This window comes from Somniosus microcephalus, chromosome 4, assembly GCF_052327205.1.
Source record: "Somniosus microcephalus isolate GS21.2 chromosome 4, FLI_Smic_1.0, whole genome shotgun sequence".
Lineage (NCBI taxonomy): Eukaryota > Metazoa > Chordata > Chondrichthyes > Squaliformes > Somniosidae > Somniosus > Somniosus microcephalus.
The window spans coordinates 157,463,116-157,483,135 of NC_140990.1; the positions used below are offsets into that span (position 1 = coordinate 157,463,116).

At 45.9% G+C, this 20,020-nt stretch overlaps 1 protein-coding gene across 1 annotated transcript in view; it reads right to left on the reverse strand.

Annotated features, from left to right (window-relative positions):
- The window catches only part of LOC147119948 (protein FAM117B-like), a 330,525-nt gene that overhangs the window by 26,834 nt on the left and 283,671 nt on the right, over window positions 1-20,020 (reverse strand). The gene's annotated exons all lie outside the window — the stretch shown is intronic.

Genomic DNA, 20,020 nt, shown 5'->3' on the forward strand with positions numbered 1-20,020 from the left:
TTACAGATTAACTGGTCTTTCCACTAACTGTTGCTTGTGGGACCTTGCTATGTGCAACATGCGTGCCGAGTTGCCCATATACCTGACTGCAAATCGAAAAACAATTAGGTGTTCGAAGACATCCTGAGAGACACCATAAGGCATTATATAGCTGCAAATTCCATCTTTCTATTTCCTACAATCAACAAGGTCTTCCTTTCTGAAAGAAGTGGGAACGGTTACGCAGTGGTTATGTTACTGGACGAGTAATCCAGAGGCAAAATACTGCGGATGCTGGAAATCTGAAATAAAAACTGGAAATACTCAGGTGGTCAGGCAGCATCTGTTGAGAGGAAAACAGAGTTAACGTTTCAGGTCGATGGCCCTTCGTCAGAACTGGAAAAAGCTGGAGATGCGGTCTCCTCTACATTGGGGAGACCAAACGCAGACTGGGTGAGCGCTTTGCGGAACACCTCCGTTAATCCGTAAGGGTGACCCCGAGCTCCCTGTGGCCTGTCACTTTAATTCCCCGCTCCACTCCCACTCTGACCTCTCCGTCCTCGGCCTCTTGCACACTGTTCCAATGAAGCTCAACGTAAGCTCGAGGAACCGCACCTCATCTTTCGATTAGGCACTTTACAGCCTTCTGGACTCAACATTGAGTTCAACAATTTTAGACCATAACCTCGGCCCCTATCATTTTTTTTCTCTCTCACATGGCAGCTGTCAATCATTTTGCCATTGCTATTTACACTTCATCTAGTCATCTTTTGTTTCTTTACTTGTCCCATTGCCATCTCCTTTTGCCTTGCACCATCATCCCTTTGTCTCTTAATCTCTCCTGCCTTCCATCCCATCACAGACCTTTCCTTTTGTTCTTTCCTCCCCTCCCTCTTTCCCTGCCCCTACACTTGCTTAAACACTTGTTACATCTCCAACTTTTTCCAGTTCTGACGAAGGGTCATCGACCTGAAACATTGGCCCAGAACTTGGTGTCGGGGGCTTGCCGCGCGTGCAAGCCCCCGACGTGCACTTACCCGGCGCGCCGACATCTGAAACCTGGCCCGCAGTGGATTTCCTGTCAGTGGCCCGGTTCTGATGTCGTTAGTTAGTGCGATGTGCTGGCTGGGATCAGGTGAGCACTGTTCAGCCAATCAGGGGAGGGGAAACTTCATTCATAAGTTTGAGAGTAAGAACTGTCAAACTCATGAAAAGTACTGCACCCCAAAACACTACTTAAACTTTAAATAAAATTTTAAAAAACATCCCAATCATTAAATTAAGTATAAATAAGTTTAAAAAAATAATTTAAACAATTAATTTTCTTTTTGAAAAAAATAAATTTTTAATAAAAAGGGTCTAAAACTAAACTTACCTTATTGTAGATTCTTTAAAATAATAAACCTGTGGGAAAAAAAATTCTAAATTGCACTAAAACACCACTTACCTGTAAAAATAAATACTTACGTGTGCTTTTTACAAGCGTAAAGACCGGAGGCCTTTACACATGCGCAAATCCCCCAAAACAGAGGAAATCCAAGACGCACGCGCTGCCCCCTACGCGCTAGCCTCTTCACCTCTTGGGTTAGAGGAGAGGAAATGCCGGTTTTCAGCGCATGCGCTGTGCATGCTGAAAACCGGCATTTCCTCCGGCCAGACGCGCGAGTACCCCTTCCGTACTCGCGCGTTTGGGGAGGAATTACTGCCCCAATAACTCTGTTTCTCTCTCTACAGATGCTGCCTGACCTGCTGAGTATTTCCAGCATTTTCTGTTTTTATATTAGTAATCCAGAGGCCTGGATGAATAATCTGGAGACAGTAGCCGATGAGATTTGAACTCAGTTTAAATTTAAATTCAAATTTAAATAAATCTGGAATAAAAAGCTAGTATCAGTAATGGTGACAATGAAACTATTGGATTGTCATGAAAACCCATCTGGTTCACTAATATCCTTTAGGGAAGGTAATCTGCTGTCCTTACCCGGTCTGGTGACTCCAGACCCACAACAATGTGGTTGACTCTTAACTACCCTCTGAAATGGCCTAGTAAACCACTCAGTTGTAGCAAACCACTACAAAAAAGAATAAAACTGAACGGGCCACCCGGCATCGACCTAGGCACCGGCTTCAGACACGACAATGGCACACCCAGCCCTGTCAACCCTGCAAAGCCCTCCTCACTAGCATCTGAGGACTTGTGCCAAAATTGGGAGAGCTGTCCCACAGACTAGTCAGGCAACAGCCTGACATAGTCATACTCACAGAATCATACCTTTCAGCCAATGTCCCAGACGAAACTCAAAAGGTTAGTATGCAGGTGCAGCAAGTGATTAAGAAGGCCAATGGAATGTTGGCTTTCATTGCTAGGGGGATAGAATATAAAAATAGGGAGGTATTGCTTCAGTTGTACAAGGTATTGGTGAGACCGCACCTGGAATACTGCATACAGTTTTGGAGTCCATACTTAAGATAAGACATACTTGCTCTCGGGTCAGTACAAAGAAGGTTCACTCGGTTAATCCCGGGGATGAGGGGATGGACATATGAGGAGAGGTCGAGTAGATTGGGACTCTACTCATTGGAGTTCAGAAGAATGAGAGGCGATCTTATTGAAACATATAAGATTGTGAAGGGGTTGGATCGGGTGGATGCGGGAAGGATGTTCCCGATGATGGGTGAAACTAGAACTAGGGGGCATAGTCTTAGAATAAGGGGCTGCTCTTTCAAAACTGAGATGAGGAGGAACTACTTCACTCAGAGGGTGGTAGGTCCATGGAATATGCTGTCCCAAAAAGCTGTAGAAGCTACATCATTACATAAATTTAAAACAGAAATAGACAGTTTCCTAGAAGTAAAGGGAATTAAGGGTTACGGGGAGCGGGCAGGAATTTGGACATGAGTCTAGGTTCGGATCGGTCATGGCCCTGTGGGTAGCGGAGCGGGCCCAGGGGCCGTGTAGCCTGATCCTGCTCCTATTTTGTGTGTCTAATTCTGTTAGATTCAGGAGATGGTTCTGTGATAGTGGATTGGCGGTTAGGATCAGATCAGCCATGATCTTATTGAATGGCGGAGCAGGCTCGAGGGGCCGATTGGCCTACTCCTGCTCCTATTTCTTATGTTCTTACTCCTCCATCACCAGAGGTGGCAGCACAGTGGTGTACAGTCGGGAGGGAGTGGCCCTGGGAGTTATCAACATTGACTCTGAACCCTATGAAGTCTCACGGCTTCAGGTCAAGCATGGGCAAGGAAACCTCCTGAAGGACATAGTTGCCAGACTGGGCCTGCGGCAGGTGGTGAGAGAACCAACACGGGGGAAAAACCTACTTGACCTCATCCTCACCAATCTACCTGTTGCAGATGCATCTGTCCATAACAGCATTGGTAGCAGTGACCAGCGCACAGTCCTTGTGGAGACGAAGTCCCGTCTTCACACTGAGGACACCCTCCATCATACTGTGTGGCACTACCACTGTGCTAAATGGGATAGTTTCAGAACAAATCTAGCAGCTCAAAACTGAGCATCCATGAGGTGCTGTGAGCCATCAGCAGCAGCAGAATTGTATTCCACCACAATGTGTAACCTCATGGCCTGGCATATCCCTCACTCTACCATTACCAACCCTGGTTCAATGAGCAGTGCAGAAGAGCATGCCAGGAGCAGGTGTAGCCAAGAATGAGGTGCCAACCTGGGGAAGCTGCAACACAGGACTACATGCATGCTAAACAGTGGAAGCAGCATGCTATAGACTGGGCTAAGCGATCTCACAATCAACAGATCAGATCAAAGCTCTGCAGTCCTGCCACATCCAGTCATGAATGGTGGTGGACAATTAAACAACTAACGGGAGAAGGAGCCACCATGACTATCCCCATCCTCAATGATGGCGAAGCCCAGCACGCAAGTACAAAAGACAAAGCTGAAGCGTTTGCAACCATCATCAGCTAGAAATGCTGAGTGGATGATCCATATTGGCCTCCTTCTGAGGTCCCCACCAACACAGAATCCAGTCTACAGCCAATTTGATTCACTCCACATGATATCAAGAAACAAGCAGCAACTTGTATTTATATAGCGCCTTTAACGTACGTAGTAAAATGTCCCAAGGCACTGCACAGGAGTATTTTAAGCCAAAAGATTTGACACCGAGCCACATAAGGAGAAATTAGGGCAGGTGACCAAAAGCTTCGTCAAAGAGGTAGGTTTTAAGGAGTGTCTTAAAGGAGGAAAAAGAGAGGTAGTGAGGCGGACACGTTTAGGTAGGGAATTCCAGAGCTTAGGGACTAGGCAACAGAAGGCACGGCCACCAAAGGTTGAGCGATTATAATCAGGGATGCTCAAGAGGGCAGAATTAGAGGAGCGCAGATATCTCGGGGGGGGGGGGGGGGTGGAGTTGTGGGGCTGAAGGAGATTACAGAGATAGGAAGTGGCGAAGATGAGAATTTTGAAATCGACGCGCTGCTTAATCGGGATCCAATATGGGTCAGCGAGCACAGGGGAGATGGGCGAACGGGAATTGGTGCGAGTTAGGACACGGGCAACCGAGTTTTGGATGACCTCAAGTTTACGTAGTGTGGAATGTCGGAGGCCAGCCAGGAGTGTGTTGGAATAGTCAAGTCTCGAGGTAACAAAGGCATGGATGAGGGTTTCAGCAGGATATAAACATAGAAGATAGGAGCAGGAGTAGGCCATTCGGCCCTGCTCCGCCATTCAATGAGATCATGGCTGATCATCCAAATTCAGTACCCTGTCCCTGCCTTCTCCCCATATCCCTTGATCCCTTTAGCCTTAAGAAGTATATCCAACTCTTTCTTGAATATATTTAATGAACTGGCCTCCACCGCCCTCTGTGGCAGAGAATTCCACAGGTTCACCACTCTCTGGGTGAAGAAATTCCTCCTCATTTCAGTCCTAAATGGCTTACCCCTTATCCTTAGACTATGACCCCTGGTTCTGGACTCCCTGGCCATCAGAAACATCCTTCCTGCATCTAATCTGTCCAGGCCTGACAGAATTTTATAGGTTTCGATGAGATCCCCTCTCAATCTTCTAAACTCCAGTGAGTATAAGCCTAATCGACACAAGTGTAAGCTGAGGCAAGGGCGGAGACGGAAGTAGGCGGTCTTTGTTATGCTGCGGATGTGTGATCGGAAGCTAATTTCAGGGTCAAATATGACACCAAGGTTGCGAACAGTGTGGTTCAGCTTCAGACAGATGTTAGGGCTGAGCGCACTGGATACAGCAAAGGCTATGGGCCCCCGAAAACATCCCGGCTGTTGAGCTGAAGATTTGTGCTCCAGAGCTAGCCGCGCCTCCCAGGTATGTCCTGTCCACAAAAAGCAGGACAAATGGAATTTTTTGAGGATGTAACTGGTAGAATAGATAAGGGAGAACCAGTGGATGTGGTGTATTTGGACTTTCAGAAGGCTTTCGATAAGGTCCCGCATAAGAGATTAGCGTGTAAAGTTAAAGCACATGGAATTGGGGGTAAGGTACTGACTTGGATAAAGAACTGGTTGGCAGACAGGAAGCAAAGAGTTGGAATAAATGGGTCTTTCTCCGAGTGGCAGGCAGTGACTAGTGGGGTACCGCAGGGATCGGTGCTAGGACCCCAGCTATTCACAATATATATTAATGATCTAGACGAGGGAACTAGATGTAATATCTCCAAGTTTGCAGACAACACAAAGCTGGGTGGGCGTGTGTGCTGTGAGGAGGATGCCGAGAAACTCCAGTATGATTTGGACAGGTTGGGTGATTGGGCAGATGCATGGCAGATGCAGTATAATGTGGATAAATGCGAGGTTATCCACTTTGGTGGCAAAAACAGGAAGACAGATTATTATCTGAATGGCAACAGATTGGGAGAAGGAGAAGTGCAACGAGACCTGGATGTCCTTGTGCACCAGTCGCTGAAGGTAAGCATGCAGGTGCAGCAGGCGGTTAAGAAGGCAAATGGTATGTTGGCCTTCATAGCGAGAGGATTTGAGTGCAGGAACAAGGATGTCTTGCTGCAGTTGTACGGGGCCTTGGTGAGACCACATCTTGAGTATTGTGTGCAGTTTTGGTCGCCTTATCTGAGGAAGGATGTTCTTGCCATGGAAGATTCACCAGACTGATACCTGGGATGGCAGGAATGACATATGAGGAGAGATTGGGTCGACTGGGTTTATATTCGCTGGAGTTTAGAAGAATGAGAGGGGATCTCATTGAAACTTATAAAATTCTAACAGGACTAGACAGACTAGATGCAGGAAGGATGTTCCCGATGGCGGGGGAGTCCAGAACCAGGGGTCACAGTCTAAAGATAAGGGGTAAGCCATTTAGGACAGAGATGAGGAGGAATTTCTTCACCCAAAGAGTGGTGAACCTGTGGAATTCTCTACCACAGAAGGCAGTTGAGGCCAATTCATTAAATATGTTCAAGAAGGAGTTAGATATATTTCTTAAGGCTAAAGGGATGAAGGGATATGGGGAGAAAGCAGGGACAGGGTACTGAATTTGGATGATCAGCCATGATCTCATTAAATGGCGGAGCAGGTTCGAGGGGCCGAATGGCCTACTCCTGCTCCTATCTTCTATGTTTCTAAATCCAATCTGGCCAATTACCACCCCATCAGTCTACTTTCAATCAACAGCACAGTGATGGAAGGTGTCATCGACAGTGCTATCAAATGGCACTTACTCACCAATAACCTGCTTACTGATGCCCAGTTTGGGTTCCGCCAGGACCACTCTGCTCCAGACCTCGTTACAGCCTTGGTCCAAACATGGACAAAAGAGCTGAATTCCAGAGGTGAGGCGAGAGTGACTGCCCTTGACATCAAGGCAGCATTTGACTGAGTGTGGCATCAAGGAGCCTTAGTAAAATTGATGTCAATTGGAATCATGGGGAAAACTCTTCACTGCCTGGACTCATACCTAGCACAAAGGAAGATGGTTGTGTTTGTTGGAAGTCAATCATCTCAGCCCCAGGCCATCGCTGCAGGAGTTCCTCAGGAGAGTGTCCTAGGCCCAACCATCTTCAGCTGCTTCACCAATGACCTTCCTCCATCATAAGGTCAGAAGTGGGGATGTTCGCTGATGACTGCAGAGTATTCAGTTACATTCGCAACTCCTCAGATAATGAAGCAGTCCATACCCGCATGCAGCAAAACCTGGACGACATTCAGGCTTGGGCTGATAAGTGGCAAGTAACATTTGCGCCAAGTAACATTTGCGCCACACAAGTGCCAGGCAATGACCATCTCCAAGAAGCGAGAGTCTAACCACCACCCCTTGACATTCAACGGCATTACCATTGCCGAATCTCCCACCATCAAGATCCCGGGGGGTCACCATTGACCAGAAACTTAACTGGACCAGCCACATAAATAAACAAGAGTAGGTCAGAGGCTGGATATTTTGCGGTGGGTGTCTCACCTCCTGACTCCCCAAAGCCTTTCCACCATCTACAAGGCACAGGTCAGGAGTGTAATGGAATACTCTCCACTTGCCTGGATGAGTGCAGCTCCAACAACACTCAAGAAACTCGACACCATCCAGGACAAAGCAGCCCGCTTGACTGGCACCCCATCTACCACCTTAAACATTCACTCCCTCCACCACAGACGCACCGTGGCTGCAGTGTGCACCATCTACAAGATGCACTGCAGCACCTCGCCAAGGTTTCTTCGGCAGCACCTCCGAAACCCGTGACCTCTACCATCTAGAAGGACAAGGGCAGCAGGTGCATGGGAACCAGCGTGCATCTGAGAAGGAGGACATCTCTGTATGACTCAGTCGATACTGAGGGTCAGAACATCCTCAAAGCAATTAGCAATCATTCTTATGGCCTCTTATTGACAAAGGTTCTGATATTTTTTTTATTCATTCACGCGATTTGGACGTCGCCATCTCAGAATATGGTGCCTGTTGTTCAATACTTTGTGATTCCAAGCAGCGCCATATCTGTATGGTTTCATAGCTAAAAGGCAGAGAGTGAGTCAAATCCTTCTATTTGTTATTGCTGCGCTCTGGTGTCTACTTCCATAGGACTGTTATTTGCTTAGCTTTTGAAATGGTTCATAGCCAAACGTACTGCTCAGAATTCGAATCTGTTCAAATGCTAGGTGCTCAATGTAGAGTATAGACCCAATGCGGCCAGGGTGCCTCCAGGTGGATTTCACACCCTTCAAAAGGATGTCTCAGTTACTAATGCTAAGAGCGGAAGCAGCTGCAGCCAAAGCCTACTTAAAATATTGGCACCCAGTAACTGCAACTGAATGACCGACAAGTCTCTAATCTATGCTGACCAAGCAACACAGTTGAATGCGTACACGTGAACAATGACTAGCAAGGTTAAGCTACAGGTGTCTGCATGTAGCAGTATGAATAAGTGTATGCACAACACTTCAAACAACGGCAAATGCAACCAGGCCTAGGTATGCAGTTAAGGCTGACTTGTATCTTTGTCTCTCTTGACTCGATCATTCTGTTTGCATAGTGGCAGACGTGTTCAGTGGATGATAGACATAATACCCTACTCTATCGAGCAGAAAAATCTTATGAAGGCCAGGTCTTGTGTCAGGCACAACTAAAATTTGTTAATTTTTAAAAAATAATTCGTCGCTGGCAAGGCCGACATTTATTGCCCATCCTTAGTTGCCCTTGAGCCTTCTTGTTCAAACACTGCAGTCCATGTGGCTAAGGTACTCCCACAATGCTGTTAGGTAGGGGGTTCCAGGATACTGACTCAGCAGCAATGAAGGAACACTGATCTATGTCCAATTCAGGATGGTGTGCGATAGAGGGGAACCAGTGGGTGTTCCAATGAACCTGATGCCCTTATCCAAGGTGGTGGGTTTGGGAGGTGCTGCCGAAGAAACCTTCGTGATTTGCTGCAGTGCATCCTATAGATAATACATGCTACAGCCACGGTGTGCTCGGGGGTGGAGGAAGTGGATATTTAAGGGAGTGGATTTTTAAGCCAGTGGATGGGGTGCCAGTCAAGCAGACTGCCTTGTCCTGGATGGTGTCAAGCTTCTCGAGTGTTGTTGCAGGTGCACCCATCCAGGCAAGTAGAGAGTATTCCATCATATTCCTGACATGTGCCTTTTAAGTGGTGGAGAGGCTTTGGTGAGTCAGGAACAACGTTCCTGCTTAGCTGTGTGGTGTTTGCCAGTCCCACGCAGCCCGTTAAAGGGGCCGCGCACCCAAAAAAAATTAGGGGAACATTAGTCAGGAGGTGAGCCATTTGCCATAGAATACCCAGCCTTTGACCTGCTCCAGTAGCCACAGCTGGTCCAGTTCTGTTCCTGGTCAACAGTAACCCCCAGGATGTTGCTGGTAGGGGATCAGCGATGGTAATGCCATTAAATGTCAAAGGGAGGTGGTTAGGCTATCTCTTGTTGGAGATGGATATTGCTTTGCACTTGTATGACATGAATGTTACTTGCCACTTATCAGCCCAAGCCTAGATATTATCCAGGTCTTGCTGCATGCAGGCATGGACTGCTTCATTATCTGAGGAATGGAGCTGAACACTGCATTCATCAACAAATTGCCCTACTTCTGACCTCATGATGGAAAGAAGGTCATTAATGAAGCAGCTAAGATAGTTGGACTGCGGACACTGCCCTGAAGAACTCCTGCAGCAATGTCCTGGTGCTGAGATGATTGGCCTCCAATGACCACAGCCATCATCTTTTGTGCTAGGTATGACTCCGGCCAGTGTAGAGTTTCCCCCCGATCTCCATTTACTTCAGTTTTACTATGGCGCCTTCATGCCACACTCAGGTGATAATTGGCTAGGTTGGATTTGTCCTGTTTTTTGTGCACATGACACACCTGGACAATTTTAGGTTAGATTAGTCATCTGGTTTGATGTTGATTGAGGCGTCAGGGTCATAAGTTTACAGATTGTGGTGGGATACAATTCTGTTGGTGCTGATGGCCCACAGCGTGTCACTGTATTGCACTTGGTAAAGCCGTACGCCCTAAGTCGGGCTAAGTGACAATAGTGGTTTTGCAAAGTATAAGTTTGAGTTGTGAGTTTCTCTGATTCCAGAGTGAAGCTTGCATTTGTCAAGTAGATTGTGGCTGTACTACATGTGTAATCCGCAGGAAACTGACCAACTTAAAACTTTTCTTTCAGGTTTAATTCCCTTTCAGGACATATTAAGGGCCTTAGGCTTTGCTGGTGTTCTGATTTTTCCTCTCCTGAAGGTGTTGATTCCTTGTAGGGGTGCAGGCGACAGATGCCTTCTGCTACAGTGTTTAAGTGGCTATTATTCATGTGTGTGCCTTGACAGTGAGTGTGAATGGGCTGTTCAACTATAGGGTAAATCACAGCTGAGGCCAATCTTGCTTTCACCCAAGGTCCACATGCATAATTCTGGTGGGTTCACTCTATTGGTATGTATGTTGGTTGACCAGAAGTCATACTGCTGAGGTGGGTATGTGTGGGACCTGAAGATCATCTCTTCTCTCTGCCCCCACTTCCATGTATTGTCCACAGCCCCATGCAAGCCAATGCAGAATGTAGCTCGACCAGGGAATCTTACAGTATGGTGAAGGTTCCCTGCCCACATTTACAACTCTGTCACCTGGGCGCGGAGGAGTGCTTTTGTAATTAACTGGACCTCAGTGCATTTCTGCACTGGAAAGAGGAAAGTTTCAACATTGAAGTAGTCAATGAATGAGTCTGCCAGATCCCTCGAGTTGAGTGTGGAGCAGGTTTCACACTTTTGTACGACAGACAGGTAGCCTGTGCCATTTGACTCAAATTTCTAAGTGAGGACTGGGCATCCACTGACAGCGTAGTAAGGGTCAACTGGAGTTTGTCTGGTTGACTGTAGTGGGCAACATGCCAGTGAAAACATTAGACAAACTGGAAAACAACTCGAGTAATTTGATGGGAGCTCTAGGAGCCCATGATTGCAGAATTCTGAACAAAGAATTTCAACAAACAGAAATTGGCAAATGGCAACAGTGGGAGATAACAAATCTGGCAGCAGTGGGAGGGCAAGAACTGAGGGCACAGCCCTGGAGGAGGATTTAGACGCAGCAAAGTGGGAGAAGGGGGTGCAACTTTCTTTTGAAGAAAAGGGCAGTGTTTACCCTTTGAGAGGACAGCAATGTCTTATTGTATGTGAAGGTTTAACTAATTTGAATGAAATAACATTTTACTTTAGTTGAGTTGACATCTGGCTCTAAATCAAATATACTGCATTCCTTCAACTGCTGCCTCCATGTGGGTTCTTTCATTCCTTTTTGCATTTTGGGAAAAGGATATGCCAGGATGAAAAACAGGACAGAAGAAAGAACACTGAAAAAACTTTGGGCCATTGAATTTGATGGCATCATTTTCAATGCACTGCTGAAAAGGTTGTACAACAGTTCTCCATTTAAATTCTTTTTCTTTGAAATTAAATGCATTGTGATTGAATTGTCAATTAATACTTTGTCTTTTAAAAAAAAGTTAGTTACAATAAATCTTTTGATTGTGGGGGTGGCGGGGAAGAAGCAAAAGGAAGTGGGTCGAAGGCATATGGCCTGGAATCAGTGACCATTCACTCAAACAAAACTGTCTAGCCTTGCAGTAGTTGAGATGCTCCCTAATCCATCTGCTGAGACCGGTGCCAGCACTAAAGCTGGTTTTAGTGCTGCTTCGCTGTGCAGCTGTTTGGCTCGGCTGTGCTATTCAACCTAGTAAAGAGCACTCTCATTTAGAACTGAACAGGTGCGCTGGAACAAAAGAAATCAGATCTTTATTTGGCACAAAAAAAAGCCGCTCTTAGGCATGACTCTTCTTTTAAAAAGCGAAGCAAAAATCACAAAATACTCTGCATAATAATGCCGCAACTATTTTGCCTTGCAAATGGGACCATAGGAAGCAAATGCAGTCTAAATTAAAGCTTTGTGGTCTGCTGGATTTCAAAGGTGACAACTAAATCTGGTCTCTCCATAAATCCAAAATGGTTGCCACCCTTGAAAATTAGTTTAAAAGTGACAAACCCATAAACAAGAGCAGCTCTATTACAAACCCATTGCTATTTAACCTTTACCTTCTATCTAAATCTTGCCCTGCTTCCAATTTGGTAATTTATTTGCAGGTCTGCAGCATTTTCTTTTTTAAATCAACTGAATGAAATTGAAGTCCATCACCACACAAGACCTATAAACAGTTAACAGGCAGTGCAGAGCTTGATCTTATTCAGTGCATTGATACTAATGGGAAAGCTCATGCTCAAGTCCATATGCTTCAACGTTGTGTTAATAATGTTTTTGTGTAATGCTCTTATTTACCACCTCAAATTGCTCCCACCACTACAACTGCCAGTGCCAGGCTTGTAATGACTGGTACTTCACCTTAGTATTAGATAGTTCAAAATATTCTCTCCAGGAACAACCCACATTCAGAAGAGTAAAATCAGTAATCTAAATGTCTTGCTTGGTATGCTTCCAGTTAAAAAGAACATAATGAGAATAACACATTTCCAGCATCATGTATTACTTAAATCATAGTGACAAAAAATCTACTGTACAGACGCATGAAACTTTCAGATGCGCACCATTCATTACACCTCACTAAACCCTAGAGATAACACTGTTTAATACATGTGTTGTGTACAGCAAGCCAGCTTCTGCAGATCGTCCAGACAATGCCCTCTCAGTGATGAAAACAGAGATAAATAGAAAAAATACAGCAAAGGAAAGCCCCGTGACCTATCCCACTATAACACCTTGCTGCAATGAACTTTAGTGCTATACCCTATTTCTGGATTCTTTTTGATACTAAGATTTTTTTTTAAAGTTCAGACATTCATATGCACACAGTTCTTTATAACAATGAAAGCTCTGGAATTTTTTGCATTTCCATTATTTAAACAGGGCCATATAACATTTATAAATCTCAGAGCAAGCCACCCAACACACAATTTTACCCTTTGTGCATTATGGAAATGGGTCATCTCATATTGCAATATGGTGTCCTCTATTCAAAAACGCATCTGCACCCAGATTTAAATCTTGGAGTCAAAGCCACAGATGAATCACTTCAACTACCAATAGAATAAGAATAAAAAGAAGCACTGCATGAAGAGATGGCAGTCAGCTGTGGAATGTGCCTTCTATACCTCTCGTGAGCCAGCGCTGCCAATTGTGTACCCTCCTTTAGAGGAGAAAGCTTCATTACTCCTGGTTTCATAATATATACATCTCACTCAGATCGGTCACAATATGGTTTCACTAGTACCGAAAATTTACAGAAAAGCCCAAGCTTACCTATTGGCCTAATGATAAAAGGCACCACCCAATGTAAAACAGCAGCTCTATTAACAGCCTGTGATAATCTCACCCTAAGTAGCATCTGGTGTGGTACAATCCTCCCGACTAGTAGGGGGTGGTGGGGGAGAGAGAAGAGAGAGAATATTAGAAAGGGGTCTGGCTCCAGATTGCTATTCAGTGACTGCTGCTGGAAAGTGCATTTTTGTAGACAGAAGTGGGCTCAGCTGTGGTGCTCTCCATAGTTGAATGGCTGGCCAGCACTTACCGTCTCGGCTCACACAAAACTTGTCAGCTACTGATGACCATGGAATCTTAGTCCAGCCCAGCATTAGCAACCATCACGAGTGGGAAGGAGACAATCATACAAAAATAATGTATCCAACACTAATATACATTTTCCCAAACACACCATTGGAACAAATGTGAGAAGTCGCACAACACCAGGTTATAGTCCAACAGCTTTATTTGAAATCACAAGCTTTCGGAGCGCTGCTCCTTCGTCAGGTGAAGTGAAGAGATGCATATAGGCACAGCATATATAGTCAGAGAACACTGCCAGATGATTACAGGTAATCTTTCTAACTGCCCTTTATCACACCTTGGCAGAGAGATAATCACAGCAATCAAAGGTGTGAATGGTGTCCGAACAGGTCAGTCAGGAAAACATTACATCAAAGAACAATGAGGTGGGGTCACAAGGGGTCAAATGTTGCAGATGCTGTAGCATTACCAACGCTATACACCAGATACATCGATGACATTTTCTTCCTATGGACCCACGGCGAAGAATCACTGAAAAGACTACACGATATCAACAAGTTCCATCCCACCATCAAACTCACCATGGACTACTCCTCAGAATCGGTCTCATTCCTGGACACACGAATCTCCATCAAAGACGGACACCTCAGCACTTCACTCTACCGCAAGCCCATGGACAACCTCACGATGCTCCACTTCTCCAGCTTCCACCCTAACCACATTAAAGAAGCCATCCCCTATGGACAAGCCCTGCAAATACACAGGATCTGCTCAGACGAGGAGGAACGCGATGGACAACTACAGACGCTGAAAGACGCCCTCGTAAGAACGGGATATGGCGTTCGACTCGTCGATTGACAGTTCCGACGGGCCAGAGCAAAAAATCGCATAGACCTCCTCAGAAGACAAACACGGGACACAACCAACAGAGTACCCTTCGTCGTCCAGTACTTCCCCGGAGTGGAGAAACTACGCCATGTACTTCGCAGCCTTCAACATGTCATCGATGACGACGAACACCTCGCTAAGGCCATCCCCACGCCTCCACTACTCGCCTTCAAACAGCCGCCTAACCTCAAACAGACCATCGTTCGCAGCAAATTACCCAGCTTTCAGGAGAACAGCGACCACGACACCACACAACCCTGCCATGGCAACCTCTGCAAGACTTGCCAGATCATAAACACAGATACCATCATCACACGTGAGGACACCACCCACCAGGTACATACTCATGTGACTCGGTCAACGTTGTCTACCTCATACGTTGCAGGAAAGGATGCCCCGGAGCATGGTACATCGACGAGACCATGCAGACACTGCGACAACGGATGAACGGACACCGCACAACAATCGCCAGGCAGGAGTGTTCCCTCCCAGTCGGGGAACACTTCAGCAGTCAAGGACATTCAGCCTCCGATCTTCGGGTAAGCGTTCTCCAAGGCGGCCTTCGAGACACACGACAACGCAAAATCGTCGAGCAGAAACTGATAGCCAAGTTCTGCACCCATGAGGACGGCCTCAACCGGGATCTTGGGTTCATGTCACGCTAAATGTAACCCCACCTGACGTAGAGTCATCCAGACTCGAGTCGTTGTTGGCTTGTTCTCTCTACACAGATGCGGCCGGACCTGCTGTGATTTCCAGCAAAAAAAAAAAAATTTTTTGCTTGTTTTTTGTTTTTCATACAGACCCTAGCATCTGCAACATTTGACCCCTTGTGACCCCACCTCATTGTTCTTTGATGTAATGTTTTCCTGACTGACCTGTTCAGACACCATTCACACCTTTGATTGCTGTGATTATCTCTCTGCCGAGGTGTGATAAAGGGCAATTAGAAAGATTACCTGTAATCATCTGGCAGTGTTCTCTGACTATATATGCTGTGCCTATATGCATCGCTTCACTTCACCTGACGAAGGAGCAGCGCCCGAAAGCTTGTGATTTCAAATAAAGCTGTTGGACTATAACCTGGTGTTGTGCGACTTCTCACATTTGTCCACCCCAGTCCAACACCGGCATCTCCACATCATGACCATTAGAACAGGTAGATGCTATCATCTAAAAATTATTTTACATAGAGGCTCAACATCTCTCTACCACAATCACTGATTTTACATTAGCACTGATAAGCTTGGACAAGTACCGAGTGCCCAGTGTTTTTGGGTGAAATAATATGGTAATATAGTAATTTGAGTTAAATATTCTGAAGTGGTAACAAATGTGGAAAGAAAGTTGCCATTTTAGAAATGTGTGTGTTCTTGACGCCGATTGTGTCTGCCAAACTCCTACGCAGATGATCTTTCTCTCATTTAAAAAAAAATTGGTTTTGGGTGTGGCTGATGCTGGCCATGTATTGCCTATTCCTAGTTGCCCCGAGAGCATTAAGGGCCAACCACGCAGTGTTGGATTGTCGTCACATGTAGGCCAGACCAGTTAAGGCAAGTTTCTGTCCCCTTAAGGGCATTAGTGAACTATAGTAGTTAGGTTTTTAATCAATAATCCGGCAGTTTTCATGGTGCCAGATTTACAGAGTTCAATTTCACAATTTGACATGATGTTATTTAAAGTCATGACCTCTGGCTTTCTGATCCAGAACCAGAACCACAACATAATGGTATCCCGATATTATTGAACTGCTACTTCTATAAAGTCAGGGAAAAGTCAAAAAATTGTTTTGATACACTGGAGTCAAAGTCACCTGCAACGGCAACATAAAACTGCCACGGCCAATGTGCTGATATCTGGTTGCTGATGGACCGAGTAGCTCAGCACAGCTCTACGGGCCCAACAAAATATTTAGTGATTTCTGACTTGCATGGACTTCCCCTGCCATTGGTAGACCAGTCAGAAGTTATGAAACATGACTTGCAAATATTTGCACATGTATGGGTTTGTGGACTTTTCTTGCCGCAGTTGATGTGGAATTCACGACACAGTACAACTTTTCCACAGTACTAGAACTATGACAGAACTGCAACAGGATGGAAATGTCAAACTATGATGGAGGGCAGAGAGAAAGCGGATCATAAAGTAGTGGGAAGAAAATTCCTCTCTTTCTGATCAGCAGGAACCTCCCAAAGCAACTACATTGCAGCCAGAATAGGAAACAAACTCAACAGCTGAATGTCAATGATACCGACTGAGAGAACCTTGCAGAAAATCAGAGACAGTTAAGATGTAAAATTGGGAAGAGGGCTGAATGGTGCCCAGGAGGAGGAGGAGGAGATGCATGCAACTCCAAAGATTTGCACTGGAACAGCCTAGGAATCTAAAGAGGGAGGGGACTCGGTGAGAATAGTAGGGGGGAGAGGAAGTATCAAAACAGATGACAGGATCACACTTGCGGTCAGTTTAAAAAAAGAGTTCTGATGAACGGTCATCGACCCGAAATGCTAACTCTGTTTCTCTCTCCACAGATGCTGCTGAGTGTTTACAGCATTTTCTGTTTATTTATTTTAAAAGGTGTTGTGTCTACTGCAGTTGCAAGGTTCTAACGCTGCCAGTAAAGAAGAGCGAAATGTGTTGTTACAGTCATCGTCACTCTGGAAAGCAGAGAGGGGAGGAATGATGGATTTGGTACTCGGATCACATTGTAGTTAGCAGAAATGGCAGATAATTACCTGATAATGCAGATTAGGACGATAAAAGGTGAAGAGAAGAGAGAGTCTGTGATTGTGAGCAGAAGAAGGGGGAAGCAAAAGGCAAAGAAGATAGGGTAGATGTGGCCAACGACTATGCCCATCACAGATAAGGAAAAGCTAAGCAATCAAAAAAGCAACCCATCACAGAAGCTCTTGCGCAGAAAATGGAGTAATCAGAGCACTTGCAATGGTGGTGAAGAAACTAGAGGAGAAACGATACAGTTTTTGCAGGAAAGGTAGTAAGAATTATATTTCAAATAGCAGTGGAATCTTTTGCCTTGAACTAGACATCAACAAAAAGCCGACTGACAGGTGGAGAAGTAGGCCCAGAAATAGGAGAGGGAAGCGAAACAAAGATAGAACAAGTGAAGCTGAGGATGGGACGAAATGAGAAGTCCAATGAAATTCACCAAATCAAACTGAAGGCAGCAAGCAGCACCAACACAATCATGAATAGAACAAGGAAATTGACTGTTCGCTTCTCCATTCTGATTTCTCATGCATGTCTCGATTGGTCATTCCTATGAAAGGGGATTCTCTAGCCTGGCCATGCCAGCTCTGATAAAGGTTCACATTCACAACAACAAAAACTGTTTCATGTGCAGATCAACCCGCTGCACATTTCCAGTTTTTATTTCAGATATCCTACAGTCATGATTTTCTTCAAAATTTGACTTGGACAAGTACAGAGTGCCCAGTATTTGGGGGTGAAATAATAATACACTGACTTGGAGGACATATGGCCTCAACAGGGAACTTTTTTTTCCCCTCTGCCTCACATGCTTTCCGATATTTTCTATTCCTGAAGGCATCAACTCCCAACTGTGGTACAATTCCAAGGAGCCAGTTACCTTCCCAAGGGGCCATTCTTGATGCATGAGCCCAGCTGCTTAGTGGGAGTTTGAGCACAACACTTGCTGGAAAGCAATCAGGAGGGAAAACCTTGGATGATTTCCTCCTCTCTAACTTGGGAGGCCATTATCCCTACTGCAACTGAGATCACTAGCTCAACACAGGCTAGGAGCTGAACCTTGATGTTCCCAGTCTGTATGGCTCAGCTAGTCACTGCTTTAACCAAGCTGATACCCCAGCTGGGGTTTGATAATAATCACACTCACTTACCTACAGGGCTCAGCCTAACTCTGTAGCAAACTTTTTGACATATGCTGGCTTCTAGTTGGCAGAATCAAACGCAGGATGTTCTCCAAGAACTAGAGGCAAAAATCGCATACAACCACATTGTGAGCAGTTGATAGTCAACACTAGCAGTTGCTCTATTCTGGTGGCTGTTGTGACGAGAGAAGGACATTTAATGGGTCTTAAACTCAGACACCTCGTCAGGTATGACTTCAAAATGAATATTTTGTTAGTGAGCGGGAAGAGAACAAACGGCTGAGCGCACTGGATGCAGCAAAGGCTGTGGGCCCTGACAACCCCCCGGCTGTCGTGCTGAAGACTTGTGCTCCAGAGCTAGCCGCGCCTCTAGCCAAGCTGTTCCTGTACAGCTAAAACACTGGCAGCTACCCGACAATGCGGAAAACTGCCCAGGTATGTCCTGTCCACAAAAAGCAAGACAAATCCGACTCGGCCAATTACCACCCCGTCAGTCTACTTTCAATCATCAGCAAAGTGATGGAAGGTGTCGTCGACAGTGCTATCAAGCGGCACTTACTCACCAATAACCTGCTCACCAATGCCAAGTTTGGGTTCCGCCAGGACCACTCTTCTCCAGACCTCATTACAGCCTTGGTCCAAACATGGACAAAAGAGCTGAATTCCAGAGGCGAGGCGAGAGTGACGGCCCTTGACATCAAGGCAGCATTTGACCAAGTGTGGCATCAAGGAGCCCTAGTAAAACTGAAGTCAATGGGAATCGGGGGGGGAAAACTCTCCACTGGCTGGAGTCATACCTAGCACAAAGGAAGGTGGTTGTGGTGGTTGGAGGTCAATCATCTCAGCCCCAGGACATCGTGCAGGAGTTCCTCAGGGCAGTGTCCTACGCCCAACCATCTTCAGCTGCTTCATCAATGACCTTCCCTCCATCATAAGGTCAGAAGTGGGGACGTTCGCTGATGATTGCAGAGTGTTCAGTTCCATTTGCAAAAAAACTCCTCAGATAATGAAGCAGTCCATGCCTGAATGCAGCAAGACCTGGACAACATTCAGGCTTGGGCAGATAAGTGGTAAGTAACATTCACGCTACAAAAGTGCCAGGCAATGACTATCTCCAACAAACTAGAGTCAAACCACCGCCCCATGACATTTAACAGCATTACCATCGCCAAATCCCCCACCATCAACATCCTGGGGGGTCACCATTGACCAGAAACTTAACTGGACCAGCCACATAAATACTGTGGCTACAAGAGCAGAGCAGAGGCTGGGTATTCTGCAGTGAGTGTCTCACCTCCTGACTCCACAAAGGCTTTCTACCATCTACAGGGCACAAGTCAGGAGTGTGATGGAATACGCTCCACTTGCCTGGATGAATACAGCTCCAACAACATTCAAGAAGCTCAACACCATCCAGGACAAAGCAGCCCACTTGATTGGCACCCCATCCACCACCTTAAACATTCACTCCCTCCACTACCGGCGTACCGTGTCTGCATTGTGTACCACCAAAAGATGCACTGCAGCAACTCGCCAAGGCTTCTTCGGCAGCACCTGCACTGCCACTGATGGTGGAGCAGGAGAGGGATGAATAGTAGGGCAAAACTGCAAGTGTGCAAGCTGAGACATAGGGCAGGAGCAGGATGCAGAGGTAGGGTGCGGGAAGGCTATGATAAGGATTTTAAAACAAATGCAGTTGGGGATGGTGTGTCAATTGAGATCAACAGGATAAGCAGCACTTAATAAGGGATGGGAC